At 36.5% G+C, this 23,103-nt stretch overlaps 1 protein-coding gene across 2 annotated transcripts in view; it reads left to right on the top strand.

The window, feature by feature from the left end:
• LOC149775022 (uncharacterized) overlaps positions 1-23,103 on the top strand; it is a 325,791-nt gene that overhangs the window by 99,349 nt on the left and 203,339 nt on the right. Inside the window, exon 1 of one of the 2 annotated variants that reach the window (XM_089944533.1) lies at positions 3,666-4,172. The exons of the other annotated variant lie outside the window; for it this stretch is intronic. The gene's annotated coding sequence lies outside the window, so the exon portion shown is untranslated. Of the gene's footprint in view, positions 1-3,665; positions 4,173-23,103 lie in introns of those variants that run through there. 2 annotated transcript variants of the gene reach the window in all.

Here is a 23,103-nt window from a genome sequence, read left to right as displayed (position 1 = left end):
TATCTGGAGTTTATACAGATCAGCTCCATTCGCAATTTTCTTTTGGTTGATGCCATTAAAACACTTGCACTTTCCTTAGTACCTTCAAGACTGGAGTACTGTATTGTAATTTAATTCAGTATGGTTTATCTCAATATCTACTACAAAAACTTAAAAACAATGCTTCCTGGATCATCCGTAGAGTATGAAGAAATGAGCACATCTCCCCCCCTGCTATGTATCCTTCAGTGGCTGGCAATCAATCTCGAATCAAACACAAAATCTGTTCACTGTGCTACATTTTGTTCACTGGTTCTAGTCCAATATACATATCTAATCTCACCCATGTGTACACCATCTTCTTACACTCATATTCCCATTGTTCCTACTGTTAAAACAAAGTTGCACAAACAGTATTCTTTTGCTTACCAAGACCCACCTATGTGGAATGAATTGCCCATAGATCTATTCAAGATTTTTCTTAAACTCACCTGTTTCAACTACAAGAACAGACTTCAATAATGTTTGCTTCTGTAATTATTGCAGCATGTTTTGTTTTGTAATTTGATGGTGTTTATGTTCATATGTGTTATCTAATATTGCAAAGTGCTTAGAGCTTTTGAAGACTAGGCACTGTACCAAGTCCACATTGAACTACCTTTCCTTTCAGGTATAAGATAACTCAGGGATAAGTGTCAGAAGGTCATGGATTTAACATGAATTGTCACAGAGACAGATTGGACATGGAAGGTCATGCTCCAGTTAAACATATCTTAGTAACATCTAAATTTGGCAGATCAGCTTGTAAATCTTGTAAATACTTGATCAGATACACATATGGCACTTTGAGACATTTGTCCAGAGGCCTTTAGGACTTCCCTTTCAGAAGATCACTCTGTTGGGGCAGTTGAGCTGTTTATATTAGAGACTGGCTCTTCAGTACACTACATGTACCTCATTTTTTTTCCAGATCCATATAATCATCTTATGATGTAGACTTTAGGACATTGTCATATGCCCCTGAATACATATGGTTTGAAAGAACCACATCTTTGGTAGTCAAGGTTACGATATGTTAACCCTATCTATACCTTGGCAGATCGAGCAGATATTTTAGTGCTTTATCCACGGGACATCTAATGGATTTCATGAGTTGTCTCCCTTAGTATGTAATGCCAACTAACCAATAGCATGTAAGAGCGGTGCATTGTACATCAGCTGAAAATGGTGGAGGCAGTTGACTTCAAAAGAATATTTTAAGTTAACATCGAAAGTATGATTACATACCAGAGAGAAGTCATTACTGGTGTATTTGAGTGAACCAGCAGTAGAAAATTGCTTATTTATGAGTCCATTCAAATTGTGTGTTCCTTTGTCTTGTTCATGTAGGAACAGTGTTCAGATTTGAACAACTTTGGTTTTGAGTGGTGGCATGCCTCCACATCCTGTGAAATTCACAGACCCAAAGCACAGAAATATCTGTGAAGATATTGCCAACATATCAGACTTTGGCTAGCAAAGATGAAAGAGCCAGAGTTGGAGCTGCCCTTGCAACAACCCATGGCATCATTTGATGTTGGCTGCCATGTATTGTGCACCAAAAAGTGGCATTGAACACACAACAATAACAGCCTCACTTATATTCTTGAACAACATTGCAATTTCTTGAAAAACAAATTTTATCATCTTTTCTCTTTCCCATTTCATGCTGAAAAATCTTGCAAAACCTTAAATTTGACATCCCTTCAATATCCAAAATCTTTAAGAAACATGATTTTGTTCATACAGTCAGGAAAAACTATTCAGTATAGATGGCTACCTAGTCCAGTTCATACTAAGGGTAATAATAGGACAGAGAAAGCAGCCAAAGCTGCCAAGCAAACACCTGTTTCCAGATTAGTGATTCTGCATACTGTCTTCATATATTATGTTGATAAGCATGTTCCATATATATGGCAAAATATGTACATGGCTGAACCACACACTAGCTTTAAGGCCATGATTGGAGTGGAGAGTGGCTTCCATCATATATCACAGTTTTATGTGAATTTGGCTAAGCAACCTTATGATAATGTACCATGCTGGAGAATTGTGGACTCTTCAGTTGAATTTGGCTTGTATATTAAATTTTGATCTTCTGTTTTCAGGAATTTATTTTTTTACCATTATATTTTCTGTTGCATACATTTCTACATAATTTTGACATCTAATTTTATTTTGTAGTATTTAATGTTGGATTTATTTGGATGGGTTAATTATTCTGGGGTTTGTGAAATTCTTTATTTTTTCATTTTTTGAACTGTTGCTTTTAATTGGCACATTATGGCCATTATTGTGCTGCTGTGCCTTCAGACATTTATACACACATATTGAAATTTAGGCTAGGTTGATTGGATTCGTGTTCTATGGTACAGGAACACTGAAGGTTGTATTATGTTAAGGTACCAAAGGACATATCATGGTGATCATTCCAGGCCAATGCAGTGGTCAGATTCAAATTATTATCCGTCTGTTAATGAATTGTATACCTTAACCAATGTGCTATCACAGCTCAAAACTTTAATTGTTTTCTTATCATCACATGTTGTATGTTTATTTTACAAAAGAATTGTCATGAAACCAAATGAGAGTGAATTCATTTTGATATTGTAATGATGACATATGTATTGTGACTGATTAAGTCCTGCCCACCCTAACACTTTGTTTTAATGAAATGGGCCTTAAATTCCAGACTTGTGGAATAATCATAAATAGTTGTGTCAAATAATGATATGGCTTGTTCAGGTTTGATCCAGATAAGAAGAGATGGTCAGTGAACTGGACTAACTCTACAGGAGTAGCTCAGATGCTCTAATCTGCTTATATTTTTCAAGCAAAATGCCTCCAACAACTGCAGTTTCTGAAACTGAACCAAGGTCATTAAGGTCCAATGTACTTTACATATATTTTAAGTTAACAGTTACATTGACTGGATCAGATCACACTAATGTACTTTTCAATTTTCCATGTTGCAACACATTGGCAGTACATGATATCTTCTTATATCTTACTGAAAATTGGTCTGATTTGTGGGAAAATATTGACTGCCTTATTGACAAGGTCTTATTTAGTAGTGTTGGCAGGTCTGTATCTTCATTCAAACCTTTCTAGTGACCTTTTAAAAATTTTGGATACATTACCAGATTACATAACGTTTTATATAGGGCAGAAGAAACATTAAAAAAAATCTTTGACATTAATTCAGAACGGTCACTGACATTTATCATTTCTTCTGTAAATGTTCTTCAGTGCTCATGCATGGTATGGCCTTGAAGGTATATTCAATACTTGCAGCTCGGATTGCAAGGTCATATTACCCGGTAATATTGTGTTGATTGTCTGACTAAAGCACCTTGTCTCCAGCTGTATAATATAATTGTAAGAATAGCATATCCAGTACACATAGCCTGGTAAGCAAATGCAGATGTAATGTATACCATACATTTAGTTAGTACTGTGTATGTATATTTATCTCAAGACCCGTGAAACTTGCCACTTTTCTTGTTTGCCGTTACCATCAGTCAGACCGCACCTTGTTTGTTGAATTTTAGTATCATTACTGTACGGATGGCCTTGAGGAAACAGCTGTTTACTGGCTGAGTTGCCAAATGTATGGTAAGAGTTGTGTCCCCTAACTATTCTATCAGGCAGCATAGATAGAACACTATTACACATAGGCTGCCTGTGTAAACCAGCTAGACTGATTGCAGGCATTATCGGAGGTTATAGTACATGGGGGGCCCGTCAAGATAATTCTGTTCTCAGTCCCTCTGTACGTGATTCAAGGAGATACAGTGGTTTTTGCTGCAAAGGGTCCAGCGAGACCCTAATTTGTGGATTTAGTGTTTGTGTATTGCGATTATTAGGCCAATTTGTTTCAGGAGGAAATGTAATGTGAGCATGTTATGCTACATGTACTGGCTACTACAACTAGTTGGATTACAGCATGGACTACTGGCTAGATTACAGCATGAAGAGTAATAGTCCATACAGACTGCCCCTTATGTAGTCACTTCTAGAATTGTGTATTGGATGAATCTATGGATTTTAAAATCGATATTAACGGATAATTAATGTATATTTCACTGTGGTCTCTTGGATTTATTACTAGTTGGAATCCAGGGTCTTTGCGACGGAATAAGCAGCCAGTTCAGGTTAGTCGTGTATTTAAGTACATTACTATTAGTTCTGATTAGAGTAATGTTAAGAGCTGTGTGTGTGTGTGTGTGTGTCGGAGAAAGATTAATGTTCAATATGGATAAACGGAGGGGATAGAAAGGAAAAGATAGATTACTGTACAAAATAGATTACATACATATAAATGAAAATAAGAACACGGTACTCGGTAGCTTTCCCGTTTCTGGTACCAAAACTTAATCTACTTTTTGGAAGGGAATGAAGTTGGCGAGGAATATAAAGCATTAATCTGCAATAGTTTGCGTTCAGTCAGACTTAAGTCTGGTTTCCACTATCAGTTATATTTAATTTAAAGCCAACGTTTATTGTTGATGCCGCTATGGCAGAAGCTTGGTATTTGGATCACTGACGTCCGTTTGTACATATGTCCCGACCCATGATTAGATCAACAAGTAGATTCCCACTTTTGTTTTCCTGAATTGCTGGTAGCTACCAATATTGTCTGAACAAACTGGGAATATCAATCAAAGCAGTTTAATATTGTTTCCTAGCAGTATGGGTAAATTGGGCAGTTTTTCAAACGGACAAAAGTGTTGGGTCATGCATACTATTATGACAATACAGGATCACTAGTTCAATATAGGCCATGCATACTACATGATTCATGCAGTACCAATAGTCCAACATGGCAAAACCATGCTAATTGATACATAATTATGTAGCTAGGACATTAAAGGCCATACGTGCTTATGATACATTCAGTATCTTCAGTCTAGTATAGGTGTTACATACATAGTATGATACTATACATAAAGAAGTCAAATACCATAGGTAGGTTTACAGTACAATAATCAATATCCGTTTTTCCTTAGATACTGCCGAATAAGTACCAGTAATTATGTATGTATAATGATAATTAAATAAGAACAACAGGTATTGAATAATTTTGAAATTTCATGGTTGTTCCTTGAAGAACCAGGTTTTGAAGATCTTGTCCAGTAGTTGATATATTACTGTGGTTGGCTGAGTAGAGCTGTTATCAATATTATTCAAGAGCTTTGTCCTATTCATTTAGCCCTAATTGCACATGATACAGCCTACATGCGGCGCACTGTCATGCTAATGGAAAATATCCCACAAGTATACACCCATATCTAACATTTTTGAGATCATCCAATAAAACAGTAATTTATCAATTTCCCCTTTTTGACTGTGTTTTGTTGCTCATCAGCTTTTCTTGTAATTGGCCATATTAAATGTTTATGGGAGTTAGAATCATTATGGTTCATGCTGCTCTTAATCCAGTACTATTAATACAGTATCTAAATGGTTAAGCCATTTCCCCATATGTTAGTATTGTTTGCAATAACAATTGTGATATTCCTTAAGTTAAAGTTGGCCAACATAAACAACTGGCACCTACTCAGTAGGAGTGACCATTCTTTAAAAGACAGAAAGAATATCTCAAGATCAGTGGCATTCATCCTGCTGTACTATGGTATCCAGATGAAATTTTAGTCACTGGAAAACAAATAAAATCTCAATATTACTTTTAACACGATCATTTTATAATATTTATTTCTTGGTTGCCTGAAAGGGGGGGGAGGGATTTCCCATTGAGAAAAACAGCTGCTTGGCATTGATTTTTACTTGCCTCAGATCCAGGGGCAATGGATATTTTTCTACCTGATCAACAACAGCAACCTTGATAGTGTTATTGACTTCTTCCACTGACAACTCTACTTGACAATAATTTGTACTGTTTAATACATGAAAGATATTTGCAACTGTAATTTTTAACTGTACTAGACCAGAAGAGCTTGCAGTATGATATGTTGTCCATGATTTGTTTTCAGTATTCCACATAGGAGGATTGCCTTTAAACTTTGCACACATATGCATTCCATGGGTCTAGCTTGTCATACAAGAAAATGGTGCTGCTTGAAAATCCAATATGACTACCACAATGGTCATCTTGAAAATCATATTGCTACTCCTGAATTGACGGGCATGTCAAGAGGTGGTTTTCACTAAGAGTTCTTATGTTGTCTAGTTGATCATTAATGAAAATGATGATGATCTGATATATAATTATGCCATCACAGTGACCATCTCAAAAATGTTTTCATTGCTGCTCCTCGCCAATGGGTTGGTGATAATCAACATGGGGGTTTCATAAATAGATTTCCTAAGGTGTCTGCTTGGTCCTTAACTAAAATGGTACTGATCTGACATCCAGTATGGCTGACATGGTAGGCATCTTGAAAATATTGAATTGCTGAATGAATGGCAATATCAACATGGGGTATTCAGTAAAAAGACTGGTTATGATGGTATGCTGGTCCTAAATAAACCTGACATCCAACATGGCCACCATGGTAGCCATAACATATTGATATAGGTTTTTCTTTTATATGAAAAGACTTCTTATTATGTTCATTTGGCCTTGAATGAATGGTGCCAAAAGACTAATCATGTTTGCATTGTCTTAAATGAAATTATTGCAACGGCTAAATTGAAAATTGTGTTGCCACTGAAGAACACCAGGGATGGTTTCAACACCTGACAGTTAAAACAAATAAATGGTCATATCTTGAATTCTTAGAAGAAAAAAAATTTCTCACTAGAGTTTCAGTACACTCAAGGGACTTATGTTGGGTTATAAATTTTGATAAACTTGCTAATTAAAAAATCACTAAAGCAACAGATGTTTTTACATTAAAAGATCTAAAGCAGTTATATTGATTGCTTTAAAAAAATGTTTGTGAATAACTTCCATAGACATAACTTCATCTGTTTTTGGAAAAAGACGGTTGTGGACATTTTTCATGAATGTAATAAAATTATATTCCATGAAAATGTGAATTTTAAATTTTCTACGTTTACGTTAGGTATGCTTATGGTACCTAACATGGACTACTTATGATATTTAAGGTGGTAAATTTTGATAAGAATTAGTTTTGTTTCTCAATTTGAGACCACTAATTTGTTAAAATTTTGAGACATTTAAACTGTTCATGTAAAACAGATCTGACAACATATGTAAAAGTTCATTTTCTCGTGGCTTTTGTCATTCCCAGTTGACTTATACTTAGTGGCCTACCAGACCAAGGAATGCATGTTATGTTGGTGACAGTTATCATAACGTCTGTTCCGAATGATCTTTATCAATGCTGATAAGTATATTTTGATTTTACAAATTCGCATTTCTAATTTTCTTAGCTGCTAAAATTTCCACAGTATCGTTGATTTCTTTTTACTTTGACTATTATATGAAGTGATGTGATTTGATCCTGTCTGGATTTTTTATATTTTTTATCATACAGCCCTATACTTTATTTTGAATTCAGATTTCAGTGGATTATTTAAACTATTTATGTGGTAGAAACAAAAGAAATTCTAATGAATTATTAATGTTGAACACTGGTTTGGGTGCTAGAATGTCCCTCATCTCCCTCAAAATGCAACACTGTATTTTATGTTTGATATTTCTGTTTTGTATGGTTGTAGTAGTGGTGGTGGTGGGGTCTTGAGCTAGTAGTAGTGTTGATGATGATAATAATAATAATAATGATATTAATATACATTTATTAACAGAAAGAATGAGTTTATTTACTGGGCATCAGCAACTTAATTCACAACACAAAGTAATTCACTACACAAAGTAATTTATCTTTAGTTTTTCATTATACAATACTATGCAGTTTACTGGATAAGGAATTATAAAATCTGCTGAAGAATGTTTCTTTTTACCATGGTCTAACGTGGCATTCAGTCTATTTATTTTTACCATGGTCTAACATGGCATACATTCTATTTATTTTTACCATGGTCTAACATGGCATTCAGTCTATTTATTTTTACCATGGTCAAACATGGCATACATTCTATTTATTTTTACCCTGTTCTAACATGGGATACAGTCTATTTATTTTTACCCTGTTCTAACATGGCATACAGTCTATTTATTTTTACCCTTTCTTTTATACAGGGTCATAAAAATAGGTCATTAATTGGTTTCACATAAACCTGAAGCCACAAGGAAGGGAAGTTTCAATCTAGTGGTTCAGGAGTCATAACTTGACAACATTGTAACACCTTGATAAACCCTTAGGGGATATTTTCCCAACAGGGACTGTCAGTAGTGTCTGTAAATTTAACAGATCCACATAGCTTGCTCCTGAAAAAGAGACAGAGGTACACAGTGTTGCACTGACAGTTCAGACAAGGTGCAACATTGTAACAGATGGTACAGGGAACTGTAAAACCAGAAGTTCAGTTCAAGGAGTGGACCATTGACCCAAGATTGAAAATTGCCAAAACTGGAATTGCTAGAATTAGTAACTAACACTTAGAGAGGGCACAGTTGGTCTTTTAAAGACAGGCTCCTGCTTTTGTGAGATAGATCTACAATACTTGCCTTTTTTTAAAGTCCACCCTTTCTGCAATAATAATAAAAATAAAAACCCAGGAGCTTTGTGTGGTGTATGATGGGTGACCTCAAGTAAACACAACAAAATGGCAAGATGGTAATACTTTGGTACAGTATATATTGGCCTTGTAATCTGATGAGTAATTAATGATATGTACACCTCCATGATAACTTGCACACAGCTGGGTCTAAAAATATAGACTGCAATTAAAGCTGTGAAAATTTTAATAACTATCTACCAGGTACCCATCAATACTAATGATCAGATACACAGGTACCCAACCAAAGGGAAATTGTATTAAACCTATGCAAAACTGAACTGCTTTGTTGTAGGTTGATGCTGGCATAAACAGCATGCAAAGGTGTATTTTTTCTGTGCTTGAAGTGTAAATAACATAATTGCTCATTTTGTATTAGTATTTATTTGGCACTGAACAAGTACATGTTAATTTTGTGGCTCTTTCAAAAGTTTTGTCAACATGAAAAGAAAGTGAGTGATGCTTTTACAAGCCAGTGGATTATGGGGGACATGTGCACAGGCAGGAAACTTGTATCCAGTAAACAGGTACCCAATGGCTTATTCTATTACCCGGTTATTATCAGTGGGCAGGTACCCGTTGATGGCTCTAACTACTATATAAGTGAGGGTGCAAGTTACAGAGGGATCTTCGTAAAACCACATTCAGGTTGGAGATCAGCAAAAAGAGGTCAAAGTTAAGATTATGGTGGTGGTGGAGGTTATGTTAAAATGTAGAGTACAGTAGAACCTGTCTTGAACGACCATCCCCTCTGCAAAAAAAATATGGTCTTTCAAGACAGGTGGTCTCTCATAACAGGTCATAACACTATATAGTCAACAGATCTGTGCACTTAGAATAAGGTCTCTCAAGACAGGTGGTCTCGTATAACAGTGGTCTTTCAAGACAGTTTTTACTGTACTTGCTTTATATTTGTGTTGAGAATAAATTGCTTTTCATAGTGGAGTTTTCTTCTTGTTAGCTTACCTTTAATTTCGAGACAAATGATTGTTACAAACAGTATTCAAGGAGGTTCTAGGAGACTTCACATGTGTACTGCTGAACACATTGTATAACAATACATCACAGGCTTTTGTATTGAATTGGATCCAGTCTAGTATTATTGTTGCTGATGTTGTTATAGGGTTTAACGCCATTTTTCAGCACAAGATAGGCTATACCGGAGGCCAGTGTTAATGGTGGAGGAAGAACTTGGGAAATTCCCAGAAAGAACCACCAACCAACAGGAAGCTACTGGCAAGCTTTCTCACATATCCACATTGGCTGAGCTTGAGACTCAAACCCATGCAGACAATGGTGATATGGCAGTGATCCGTAACAGTGAGCGCTTTAGACCACTCTGCCATTCTGTTCATTAAAAGTTTGCAGTAGACAAGATTTGGTTTTCTTTAAGGTAGATATTAATTTTGTAAAACATTGAGTTCAAATGAAGTTTTCAATTTTCAAGTCTGTTATCACAGCTAGATAGTTTAGATAGATAGTTTTTACTTAGAATGTAAGCAAAATAACATGTAAACCATTACCAGACATGAAATGTTGTTGTTGTTGTTGGGTTTAACGCCATTTTTCAGCACGCGATTGGCTATACATGGCGGCCAGTATTAATGGTGGAGGAAGAACCCGGGAAAGAACCACCGACCCACGAGAAGCTACTGGCAAGCTTTCTCACATACCCACATTAGCCGAATCCGAGACTCGAACCCACGCAGACAGCGGTGAGATGGCAGTGATCCGTAACGAAGAACGCTTTAGACCACTCGGCCACTCGGGGCCCCAGACATGAATTAAATCGGTTCTAGTTCAGAGAACATGTATTTAAAAAAAAATGACAGAGCATGACAATTTATAGGTACAGTGGCTAACTCATCACTTTTGCTCAGCATATTCTTTTCTTGTTGAAACATCCTGTCAGGTCACTGTATACACATCCTCCAACAGAGTGGAGAATTGTCAATAAGACAGGGTTCACTCGTGCACCTCACATTCGCATGCGGAGAAACGGTCTTCTTTTTCAAGGATACTGTGGTTGTGTCGTTACTAACACAATCATAGAAAAATTGCCTGTCATCTCGCATTCGCATGCGGAGAAACGGTCTTCTTTTTCAAGGATACTGTGGTTGTGTCATTACTAACACAATCGGGGGCCCCGAGTGGCCGAGTGGTCTAAAGCGCTCACCGTTACGGATCACTGCCATCTCACCTCTGTCTGCATGGGTTCGAGTCTCGGATTCAGCCAGTGTGGGTATGTGAGAAAGCTTGCCAGTAGCTTCTCGTGGGTCGGTGGTTCTTTCCGGGGTTTTCCCGGGTTCTTCCTCCACCATTAATACTGGCCGCCATGTATAGCCTATCGTGTGCTGAAAAATAGCGTTAAACCCTACAACAACAACAACAACTAACACAATCATTGAAAAACTGCCTGTCATCTCGCATTCGCATGCGGAGAAACGGTCTTCTTTTTCAAGGATACTGTGGTTGTGTCATTACTAACACAATCATAGAAAAACTGCCCGTCATCTCGCATTCGCATGCGGAGAAACAGTCTTCTTTTTTCAAGGATACTGTGGTTGTGTCATTACTAACACAATCATAGAAAAACTGCCCGTCATCTCGCATTCGCATGCGGAGAAACAGTCTTCTTTTTTCAAGGATACTGTGGTTGTGTCATTACTAACACAATCATAGAAAAACTGCCTGTCATCTCGCATTCGCATGCGGAGAAACGGTCTTCTTTTTCAAGGATACTGTGGTTGTGTCATTACTAACACAATCATAGAAAAACTGCCTGTCATCTCGCATTCGCATGCGGAGAAACGGTCTTCTTTTTCAAGGATACTGTGGTTGTGTCATTACTAACACAATCATAGAAAAACTGCCTGTCATTTCGCATTCGCATGCGGAGAAACGGTCTTCTTTTTCAATAATGCCATGGTCATGTCTTTAGTAACTCAACCAGAGAAATATTGATTGTTGTGAATTTCAAAACTTCGGTTCTCCCTTTTACTGTATTTTGTCTAGTCTTATTTTCACAAGTCCAGTCTGTTTTATGCGAGTAACCCATGATCTTTTTCAATAGTTCTGGAAAGATCTTATTGGGCTAAACATGGTTTCCCAGCCATTAAGGGTAAGAGTACACCCCTTTAATTTTCAAACAAAAGTTCGATCATGGATAAATCTTGTGTGTAATGCTAATAGGAATTCTTAATTCAGTCATCGGTTTAACATCTATTTGGTGTTTATTTTTATTTCATCAATGTTTTAATACAATGCGACACACAGATTTGTTGTGTGTCTGCATTGCTTCAGGATAATATCGGTCAACAACTGAACATCTTTGTTAAAATATCTGAGAGTGAGAAGATAGAAATTCCCCATGGTTAGTCATTGTTTACCTTTGTGCAATATACAGTGGGGTGTATATAGAATGTATTACATACAAATGGGGGGAGTTTCTTGTGGGGAAAAAATACAATATTGTTATTATTATTCTTTTGATTCAGAGAACAGTTATCTACCATGTGCAAATACACTGGGGTGTATAAAGCAAGACTGCCTCATATGTTCAAAGTGCAAACATAAGAACCATTGTGCCTTTGCACAAGATGGGCTAATGAAGTCTGAAATCGAGGCTGTTCAAGGTGTACATATAGAAATCGGTGGAAAGATAAATCCTCTGCATTATTTGAACTTTCAGGTTTTTCTCCTAAAGAGTCTGACAAGGAAGCAAGCTGTAAGGAGACGAGTTCTTCAGCTCAGGATATCTCATTGGTCGCAGGAACTTATGGGATTGTTCTGTTTGGAGATGGGTATGGCTCATTCTGCTGAATTGAATGAATGTTGGAGGAGTAAACTCCTCGCCCAAAATAGAGGAGTCTCCTTACTTTCCTTACTGATAGTGCATTTAGCAAGAAAGGAAGTGCAACCGGCGTCGCAGGGTAGCATGTTGCACCTGCCGAAAAGGTGGAGCTGCACAGCACCCAACACTTGGGGGATAGCATTTCGCATACTCCCAAATAGGAGGATTAGTACCACACCTTGATGAGTGATGAAGACAAATTAGGCTTTGACATAACTATGTTGCCTTTGGTCTGGTCACTGGTCAATGTCTGGTGATTGTGTGCGATGTGCTGGTCACCAGTTAGTACATCCAAGTGACCAGTCTGGTCACTGGTCAGTTCTATTGTTCATTGATGAGCAGTCAGTGGTAAGTATTTGGTGACTGGACACACAGTCCATCAAAGTGACCAATCTCTGATCATTTCATCCTGATTGGTTATCTCATGCCAGTCACTGATGTTACACTTGTCATCACTGAGAGACCTAATGTTATATGGATTGGGGTCATGCAAAAATTCCCCATCTCCTCACTCTATCATCAGACCCTGTATAGGATTCTGAGTCTGCCCAGCAGTTTCATACAAGTTTCATCATGAGATCAGTATCCCCCCATTACTGTCATACCATTGAATTGCTACATGATGTGGCACCCTCTACCTCAAATTAGTTGATCCCTGTGGCTCATGTCCCATCATCACATCCTTCTAAGGTGGCAGAGGCATAGCATCATCCAGGAAAGATTGTATCATCATCATCATCCAGGAACTTCTAGTAAACAGAGTGCTGCTATGTAGCTTCCCTGAAGGAAACAGTGATGTCCAAACACACTCCTGCATGGTGTTCAGGATGATGATGCATGGTCTGTCATAATGGACTCCAATGAGCACAAGGTAGAATCATCTGAATTGGTGCCTCCTATCAGATCCACCAGATCCTGTCGGTTGGATGAAGTGGAGGAGATCTGGTCTTTTAATTAGGCAGGAAATAAAGTTCACAACTTACTAATTGTGGACTGGTACACATAACCATCTGGCACACAGTCCAAGAAAATCCTTGAAAATATTTCCAAGACTCAACGATGGTCAGATCTCCTCCTCCTGCATTCTACAATGATAAAGGAAATATCACAGAGGTTCTCCACAGCCCTAGGGATTCACACTCTTGCCTGCTGTGCATTCGTTATCAAATCCTCCCTATAGGTTCATGTCTAGGCCACTTTTCAGACAATTGGTGGGTCCATCCTATTGTGAATGAAGTTTTCTGGAACAACCCCCGGTTAAAAAAATTCCCATGTTCTTCCAGTGCTGCTTTCATGATGTCCTCCAAGGAATGGTGATTTAGATCGGTCCATTAGGTTTTGACTGCTGAGACCTCTGTTCAAGATATATTTATTTGAAATGCCATAATTATTAATGTAGTAGGTTCATCTGTGTCAGTTAATGGAGCAAGTATAAATTAGCCCAATGGTTGAGGTATAATTTATTTGTAATAATAATAAAAATAATGACTTTTATTTTAAGAGGGTAAGACAGATGGATAATTAATCTGCTTTGAGGCCTTTGAACAAAGTAACTTACATGTACTGTAGATACTTACATTCATATATACACATGCATACATGTACACAACAGAATGTATATGCATGTACAACAATATATTCACATTCTTTCCTTTCTTCCCCCCCCCCCCCCCCAGATGGATACTCACTCATACATATTAATCCCATTTTGGCAATATACATGAAATATGCAATTAGTAACAAAAAGATGGGAAGTATATTTAATGATGCCCAGAGGTATTCATGAATACAAATACAGTAGTTTTCATTTTAGCTACGTCTCTGAAGTCACTGACTTCATTGAGTTTGGAAGGAGGAAATAGAGTGAGCATTCCTAATCATAACTGGAATATTATTCCAGAGCAAAGTTCCAGAGTATTGGAAACATTGTTTGGAATAATTTCTTAGGCCCCCCCCCCCAATATGTGTTTCCTGTTGCGCTGGTTTTAAAATTCAAGTAGGTATATAATGTACTAAGCGCTTTAAGTACTGGGCAAAACCAGCTCAATTAGATGCACAAATCAATTCTGGAATTGGGGATGGGGGAGAAGTGCTAAGGTCGACAAGGAGAAATCGGGCATGGTTTGCCAACAGGAAATACAATTTTTGTTGTTGACCTTAATTTGGATTAGGAAGTTTATAATAGTTGGTGGACATGGATTGCCAGTGAGAGTATTACCAGATAGCCTGTGCTGGAATGGTAAATAATAATAATAATAATAATAACTTTATTTAGAGAAGGTAACTCATTTAGTTACAGAACTTATCTACATTGAGGCCTTATATCTGTTATGTACAATATATACAGTATATACAACATGATGCGAAGAATATATATAAATAATTAAGTGAAATCAGCCCATTACAGTACTAAGATCATGGAAAGTTCCAGCTGCAAAGAGATCTTCGAGATTACTAACAAGCTAATGTCAAGAAACAAATCTACACCACTTCCAATTACCTTCTCTCTAGTCGACCTTCCGGACCTGTTTGCAGATTTCATCTGTGACAAATTACAAAACATTAGAGAGATAAACTTGACAACACAATTTACAGTTAGAATATAGAATTTCAGTGGCAACCATTAGCATTTGAACCTGTCTCTATGGATTTAGTATGTATAATTGTGATGAAGAATGCACCAAAGTCATGTGAACTTGATCCAATTCCAACATCACTGCTGCTTGATTGCTTAGATCCAGTATTGCCTTCACTAATTGATGTTATCAATACCTCTCTCTCATCATAGCAGTTCCCATCATTTTTCAAAACTGCCGTTGTAAAGCCTCTGTTGAAGAAACCAACACTTGACCATAATGATTTAAAGAACTACCACAGTTTCTCATCTCCCAGTCATATAAATTATCTTAGAAAAGGTTGTTCTATCCCAGCTTGTATCTCATCTAAATTCAAACAGTCTTTTTAGCAATGTACAATCTGCATATCGCCCTTGCCGCAGTACTGAAACTGCTCCTCAAAAAATAGTTAATGACATGCTCTCTGCTTTGGATAGCGGAAAGATTTCAGTCCTCACCCTCCTTGATTTGTCTGCAGCATTTGACACAATAGATCATGATATATTACTTTACCGTCTCCAGCATGTATGTGGCATTCATCATAAAGCCTTACTGTGGATCAAGCTCTACATGGTCAACAGGACACAAATTGTGTCAGCAAATGGAATACACTCCAGCCCAATTAATGTGTTGTGGTGTTCCACAGGGGTCTGTTGTTGGACCTGTTCTCTTCATTATGTACACTCAGTTGCTCACAAGTGTCATAGATCATCATCCAGTGTCTCACCAATTGTACGCTGACGACACCCAAATATACAAATATAGCCACCCAACTTTAGTTGATGCTACCATCCAAGGTGTAGAGAGGTGCATTTCTGATGTGAAATCATGGATGACATGTAACAAGCTGCAGATTAATGATGATAAAACTGAGGCCTTTCTGATCACAACACAAAGACTTTCTCATTCACATCCTTTACCTCAAACAATAAATAGCAGTAACACCAACATTAAATTCACACAATCAGTATGAAACCTAGGTGTCACTCTGGACTGTACTCTCACGTTGCATCAACATGTCATGAACATATGCAAGTCTGCATATCTTGAGCTGAGATGTATCAGCTCCATTTGCAAATATCTTTCAGTTGATGCCACTAAAACACTTGTGTGCTTTTTAGTACTTTCAAGACTGGACTATTGTAACTCAGTTCTCTCTGGTTCATCTCAATATCTACTTCAGAAACTTAAAAAAGTTCAACTGTGAAAAATTATGCAAAATTATAGAAAAACAGGTGGTATTTATTGTACTAGAATTGTTCAATTGTCTAAAGATTTCATCGATGTGGGACAACGTTATGTCACTGGGAATGTTGTTCCATACCAGTGGACCAGTGTATTGAACACTTTTTTTTTCAAACAATTCCTTCTTTGGCCTTGGTATAATTAACTTTTACTTCTTACAACCTTAAATTTGGAGTACCTTCAGCATCTCTTTGCTGAAAGATACTGCTTAGATAGAAAGGAACAGCTTTTCTGGAATGGTGACTAAATATTATACAGGAGCACTGTTATTGAATACATTAACTTGTACATTAACTTAGCTTTTTCTCAGCTGGATTCAGTCTTTATTAGGTAATATTTTTAACTTAATGTCCAAGTTTTTCCTGCTTTATGTTTGGATTGATATTAGTCCAATTCAGTAATCTAAATAGGGTTGTATATAACTTTTATACAATTCTTTCCTTTGCCTTTCTGAATGAAAATGTCTTAACCGATTTGGCCCCGATCCAGTCTGTAGGTGTGATGAGGCTGTACCATATTTCCAAGCTCTGCAGCATCAAGGTCATTTAAGATACACCAACGTGGGTGGTGTTACAAAAAAGCAGATAGAGCTATACAATTGTACCATATAATCTGGAAGTTCTAGTTGCACTACAAAATACAGAGGGAAAAACCTCATTCTTTGGACCAGTTTTTCTTCTTGACCCAAAATTCGCTCGTGGTCGGAATGCGATTTTGTATCAGATCTAAGGCAGGCCGGTCTTAACTGCACACAGACAGGTGATTCTTTGCAATTACTAGGATAAGGTGGGCATTTGGAATCAATTGCAGTCTCCATACAAAAATGATGGGTCCATTAAGCAAAAAAAAAAAAAAAAAGGAACTTATACCATTATGCTCGTGCGCAAGCAAAATAACCAATGGAAAATTATGTTTCAATACAACTAGGCATTAGTCTTATGGAAATTATGTTGAAAGCCAATGTATTATGATGTATTCAGAAATAGCCCCCCAAATGTCTTTCCTATGCACATTTCAGGCGAAAACGACAAAAAAACGTGGGGCAGAATGAGTTAATGGACTGAGAAGCTATAAACTTGAATTAACATTTTACTGTTATATTTTATATGTTCAGTCCATGATAGTTATTATCTACAAAAACACCAAGTAGTCTTTTATTAATGATCATTTGCAAATTTGTATCCTTCCAAGTTATACATAATTTATTTCTGTCAAGATTAGTTCTTTTTGCTGTTTAGTTATATCATTAACTACTGTGCCACTGCTTGTGGACAAGGTGTCCAATTTGTTTAGGACATCCAATAATGAAATTTCCAGTTTATGCTGTGTGTTTTGGATGTCTGATACTGTGTGTTGTCTGCATAGAGATATGTAGATAAATTTATTTCCCCCATTAAAAGTGGTGGTCAGTTAATAAATGATATGAATATTAATGGACTTAGAATTGAGCCTTGTGGGATTCCATATCTAATTGCTCCAGGTTCAGACAGAACATCATTTATATAAACATATTGTGTTCTTTCAAGCATGAAGTAAACCATCAAGTTGTGCTGCCATCATACTGGTACATTTTAAGTTTGCTCAAAATAATTTTTCATGATCCATAATGTCCAAATCTTTCCTGAAATAGAGACTGTTATTTTACCTTGATCTGGTTCCTGAGGTCATTTATCAGTTAAGGAGATCAAGGCAGTCTTGCATGAATGTTTCTGCCTAAAGCCTGATTGGTTAGGGTCTAACAGCAAGTGTTTGGTTAAATATGACATGAATGAGTCATTGATGTGTTTTTCAATCAATTTTGAGAGTTTGGTTGTATCGAAATAGGTCGGTAGTTAGTTGCATCTTCCTTAGAAACAGATACTTGAATAGGCATTACTTTTGCAGTCTTCCATATTTTGGGAAGAGACGAGGTTGCAATATTTCAATTGAGCATGAATGTTATGCTGTCTGATATAGATGAGGCATATGTTTCTACGAGTTATATAGTAATACCAATCTGATCAAGTCCTGAAGCTTTCTTGGTATCATGTTCAATAAGGCTTTTTTTAAACAAAGTTTTTGATAATGGTGAAACATAACTCCCAAGGAATTTTGCTGGTGCAGAATTTTTTTAGATCATCAGTCATCATTGGTTCCTTTAATTTTGTAGTAATGTTTAAAAACATCTGCATGTGCTGCCAATCACAGTGCTGTCATTTACCAGAAGTGGCACATTCACATTGCATAGTGGAGGATTGTTTAAGTGTCTAGGTGGGAATGAACTGAAAATTGCTCTGAGGGTTCTCTTAAGTGTCAAGGTTGTAATGAGCAAAAGCACTGCACTTAATTGGTCTGAACCGTATTATATTGATCTTTTCATTCAGTCTATGCCTTTTGCTTGGTTCCCAAAGGCCAAAAACGAAAAAAGTATGTTTCCAATTGTACTAGTTTTAAAATTAGGTTGGATATTTAATATTTTTTTAAAAGAAATGTATTTAATATTATTTTGGGGGATTTTTATGTTTTCTTTTGCCATGTTTGGAAAAAAAGTACTAGGATCAGCAATGAGAAACGAAGACGGTAAGATGACTGGAAACACATTTTGTTTTTACCTTAATATCCATAATCACATTTGCAAATTATGAAGACAGGTTACTGATTATTATATAACTTTTTAAGGATGTTTATTATATAATATTTGAAGCACTTGAAAATCAGTGGAATGAAATTAATTGATTTTGACACAATGGTGACCAAAAGGGCATATCCATTACTGGATTATTTACACATAAGACATTTAACATGATAAAACAGAGTGCGTAAATTTTAGTTAATTGTTAAAATGCAGCAAACAATATCCCTTTTCATTGGTAAAACACAACTGATAATTAACTACTATAGATTCTCACAGAATTGCTCGTTGTTATCAATGTGATGGCCAGTTGACTCTTTGCTTGTTTGAATAGAAGATAACATACCATGATTTTACTAATTGCATTAAAATAAAATTAAAAGATTAACATTTTAAATTTCAAAGCAGCAACCTGAACCACATTTTTTTCTATGATACAACAAGTGATTTGAAAAGGTTTCATTTGCCAATTTTGATTATATTTTTTCAAATTTTATTTAACAGGTAGGGACCAATTGGGGTAGGGCATTTTTTTTAGAACAAAAATGGGATCCACATTGGATCCCACGTGTTATAAGCAGGTTAGCAAATATTGGGGAATGAGTTATTGAGGGAAATTGTACTGTATAATAGTCTGATACCATGGTATATATTTTGACATGTTAGCTGGTGACATCCAACTACATACAAATGAGTGATGTGTATTGTGTGATAGATTTTTATCGTGCTACATAATGTGGCATTTGCTGGCTGGTGATATCGAGCTCTCTTTGCCATCCTGATATATGTGGTTGACTGTTATTATGTTTCACACTGTGTTATGTGCCAGCTGGTGATATCCAGCTCTGAAAACCATTGTGATATATAATGTGTGGTCGATTCATTGTTGATTCACACGTAATAATATGTTAAAAGCAAGCTTTGTTGTCAAATTTAAAAAATTGTAAGAGGTGGGGAGAGGAGTTACATAATCTTTGAAATATTGGATGGATTGATTGAATATATAAGGATAGGTCCTATGGATTACTAGTCTGATTCTCTTCCAGACAGCTGATACTCATTGTACATGTCTGAGTATATACAAGTCCTCTAAAACATGAAAACCAAGATTTATCTTGACACGAGCAATACTGCTGTTTGACTGATCGGGTAATAATGCAATATTATGATAAATACAGTAATCAACCTGTTCAACAGAAAGAATAATTACCAGACATTAAATGATGAAGCAGAGATGAATTTTGAAAAGTTTTATTTTTGTGCTTACACAATGGGTGGGGTGGGGTAATATAGTGTTAAGTGTGTATGGATGTATGGCACATCAACACAATATTACATCGTACTAAGTTTCATCTGCATCCAGATTTTATTTCTTCACTTAAACCACATATGGTATGTGGCTTGTACATTTCAAGCTCAGTTTTAATTAACTTCTGGTAGCATTTTAAAGAGTCATTGCCCCTGTATCATACTTAAAACTTTACCCTTCATTTGTGTGATATTGGCTGGTGCGTTCATGTCACCTATTAGTGTGGCAAAATTTGACTAAAATACTGCCTGTGATTGACTTGAACCATCCCAATGCACATCATTGTACCATATTGGCTTTGGCATGCATATTGTTGTACTAAATTGGCCTAGGCATGCACAGCATTGTACTATAATGGCCTAGCCATCCACATTGTTGTACCAAATTGGCTTAGGCATGCACAGCATTGTACTATAATGGCCTAGTCATCCACATTGTTGTACCAAATCGGCTTAGGTATGCACAGCATTGTACTATAATGGCCTAGCCGTCCACACTTTTGCACCATAAAATGGCCAACACATCCTTTTCATATAGTTTTATTATTAAATAATGGCATGATGTTATCTTGTGGGAATTTTATCACAGCGTAAGTATACAGATGGAATTGTTGATAATAATAAAAATAATAATAACAATAATAATAATAAATTTTTATAGTGTAACCCATTTAGTTTACGAACTATTATACCTTGAGTGCACTGTGTGTACATTAGTTAATGGTTGTTCATTGATTTTGATTTAGACTTAGCAAATTCTGTGGATCAGTAAAAGTTTGTGTTTTTGATTCTGTTCATTGTTGTAAAGTATTAATGCTGTATTGATGAATCCTGTTTGATGCATCCTTGGTTGTGACCATATATCTTCGGGCAAATGGCCGTATGTATACTGGTGTCTATACAGGACTATGAATAGTGAGGTCTTGGTTTATTTTTTTTTATTTATAGTTTTCCTTCTTTTTTGTGGATTTTTATAACAGATTTTATGAAGAAATGGGAGGGGGGAATCCACATGACCGCTGTATGGGCTGAATTTGCAGTCTGGTTTAGAGGCATAACATGACCATCAGCATTCACCAGGTGAAATTTATGTACTGTTTAGAGCACACTATGGATTGTTTGTAATTTTCCTTTGAATTTTTTATTGCCTAGACGTTTGTCATGGTGATCTCTTTGGTGTTTGAGTCTGGGTCTGCCTTTACATTTGCATACGTGTCAATCCACACTATATATCAACTTCTTTGTGCAGTTTTTTTAAATGTCATTTTTTTTCAAAATCAGGAGAAGTAACTCACAAATTATGTTGCAATATGGATAACAAATAGAGTATAGTTTGTTTTATCACCTAAATAGATAACATGCGATTTTGTTCAGATAAACAGGTGGTTTGTTTGTGTTTGTTTAGCTTCAGTACACCCTCATTATTATCTTATCCATTGGAGCCATTGAAAATGCCACCATACAGCGAGACTGCCTTATAATGATGTATTTAATACAGTACTCCCTCAAATACCACGGGCCCCGAGTGGCTGAGTGGTCTAAAGTGCTCTCCGTTACGGATCACTGCCATCTCACCTCTGTGTGGGTTAGAGTCTCGGATTCGGCCAATGTGGATATGTGAGAAACCTTGCCAGTAGCTTCTCGAGGGTCAGTGGTTCTTTCCAGGGTTTTCATGGGTTCTTCCTCCACCATTAATACTGGCCGCCATGTATAGCCTATTGTGTGCTGAAAAATGGCTTTAAACCCTACAACAACAACAACAACAATCAAATACCTCTGTCCATTTCAGCCATAGAGTATACTGCCTTTTATTGAAACTGACTTGTAATGAATTATAATACAGTACTTTCCATTATAAGCTGTGCATGGGAGCCATAGAATATGTCACCTTATAGTTGGACCTCGTCATAATGATGTATTTACTATATCACTCCCTCATTATACCGCTGTGCATGGGAGCCATAGAGCAAAATGCCGTATACTGAAACTGACTTGTAATGAAGTACATGGTGTATAATGTTAGTTGTTGTTGTGGGGTTTACTGCCATTTTTCAGCACATGATAGGCTATGCTGGCGGCCAGTATTAATGGTGGAGGAAGAACCCGGGGAAAATCCTGGAAAGAATCACCGACCCACGAGAAGCTTATAATGTTAGCAACATTGAGTAAAATGGAATTCATAATGATACTCATCTTAAAACAGGATCTGTTATAATGAAGGGCATTATAGTGAGGGAGTGCCGTACTGATTTGCTAATCACTCTTTGCTAAAAAATGAAGTAATAATGAAGACAGCATCTATAATATTAAGCTCAGTAGAATTCATGTTTACGTTTAAAAAAATTGTGCCACAAATTCATCTCAAATATAAAAACTGAAAATTATCTTTCCATGCCCTACCTTTACTTTGTTAAATCCCATCCCAATGCATTTAAAATATCCCTTCTCCCTTTTTTTCCACATGAAACTTCTCAGTTTTGTGTTCATGAATACCCTGATACCTATATAAAAAAGATTGTATAGCCAAAGAATGTAGATGTGATGCAGGTATTTATTGGTGATGATTAATTGGCAGGGATTATATAACTGTAAAGAGCTGTAGCTTGGATAATGTTTATGATATCATGAATGCAGTCAGAGACTTATGTGTTTGACAGTATAATATGTTGACCTATGTACAACTTAATATATACATGGATCAATTATATTGGTGGGAATACAAGCAATTGTTTGTGTTGTTTGTGTTGACTGCTACTAAAATAACATAAGTGAGTGCATCGACCTGAAACCTTGTTTGTAGATGGGTCAGAAAAATAGATGAGGACTGATATAATTTATTGATACAT

The sequence above is a fragment of the Sinohyriopsis cumingii genome, unplaced genomic scaffold (assembly GCF_028554795.1).
Source record: "Sinohyriopsis cumingii isolate HCF-2022 unplaced genomic scaffold, ASM2855479v2 utg000029l, whole genome shotgun sequence".
Lineage (NCBI taxonomy): Eukaryota > Metazoa > Mollusca > Bivalvia > Unionida > Unionidae > Sinohyriopsis > Sinohyriopsis cumingii.
This window is presented reverse-complemented; position numbering and strand designations above follow the sequence as displayed.